This window comes from Oxyura jamaicensis, chromosome 22 (assembly GCF_011077185.1).
Source record: "Oxyura jamaicensis isolate SHBP4307 breed ruddy duck chromosome 22, BPBGC_Ojam_1.0, whole genome shotgun sequence".
NCBI classification, from domain to species: Eukaryota; Metazoa; Chordata; class Aves; order Anseriformes; family Anatidae; genus Oxyura; species Oxyura jamaicensis.
In genome coordinates this window covers 4,945,600-4,946,692 of record NC_048914.1, presented here as the reverse complement: position 1 = coordinate 4,946,692, position 1,093 = coordinate 4,945,600, and the positions used below count along the sequence as shown (strand labels likewise).

At 45.6% G+C, this 1,093-nt stretch overlaps 1 long non-coding RNA gene across 1 annotated transcript in view; it reads right to left on the bottom strand.

The window, feature by feature from the left end:
* Positions 1 to 290: 290 nt before the first annotated feature.
* The window catches only part of LOC118177508, a 3,980-nt gene continuing 3,177 nt past the window's right edge, over positions 291 to 1,093 (bottom strand). Inside the window, exon 2 of the long non-coding RNA XR_004755823.1 lies at positions 291 to 611. This is a non-coding gene — a long non-coding RNA (uncharacterized LOC118177508). The remainder of the gene's footprint in view (positions 612 to 1,093) is intronic.

Sequence of the window (1,093 nt, the reverse complement as noted above, 5' to 3'; positions counted from 1 at the left end):
GTGGGGCAGTGGGGCAGGGCACGGGGCCGGGTGCCTGCACCATCGCTGCTGCCGGCCTGAGGAAAGGCAGGTGCCCCAGAAGGTGCGGCTGGTTTTTTTCCAGCTAGCTGGTTTAATACGAGAAATTAACTCACCCTACAAAATTTGCCCTGTTAATGCGATTTTGGCGTGGCATGCTGCCCGATAGGATTTCTATTAAAATGTGATTTCCTCCTGCTTATAATTTCATTATCTGAGGCATTTGTGTAGAACATCAACCACGCAGGTAATATATGGGAAGGGCTGCTAAATTAGAGAGCGTGTACATTTTTTAATGGAAGGTTGCAAACAGACATGAAATAATCAAGGCTGGTTACAGCTGCCATCATTTACTGGTGTCTGACATGGTGAAATACTTCATCGAGGGGTTATTGCCATTTAACACATCTTTCACTTCTTCCATCTTTCCTGAATAAAGTGCCCGGCTGTCCCATCCGTCTCCACGCGGGGATCTGTCAGCGCCGCGCTCTGCACAGCCTGCCAGCAGCGCTGTAATCCTGATGTATGCTGCAATCACCGCGGCTGAGCAGGAAGCATATTTCTCTTTTATTTATCAGCAGCGAAGGTGTTCCCTGTAAATTCAAAGACAGGGCTGTGCCGGTAAGGAGGAAACAGCCGTGTTCATCTCTTGCCCCATCCATCTCACCCCGGATTCTGCGGACCATAAATTCAGCTCATCTCCCTTCCACGTGTCTGCAGGCGTGGGACGCGTGGGAGGGGCGGCCTTTGCTGTGCGACCCCTTCCCCACAGCTGCAAACACATCTGAGAAAAGCCTCTATCCTATTCCATTCCATTCCATTCCATTCCATTCCATTCCATTCCATTCCATTCCATTCCATTCCATTCTATTCTATTCTATTCTATTCTATTCTATTCTATTCTATTCTATTCCATTCTATTCCATTCCATTCCATTCCATTCCATTCCATTCCATTCCATTCTATTCCATTCTATAATATTCCATTCCATTCCATTCCATTCCATTCCATTCTATTCTATTCTATACTATTCTATTCTATTCTATTCTATTCTATTCTATTCTATTCTATTCTA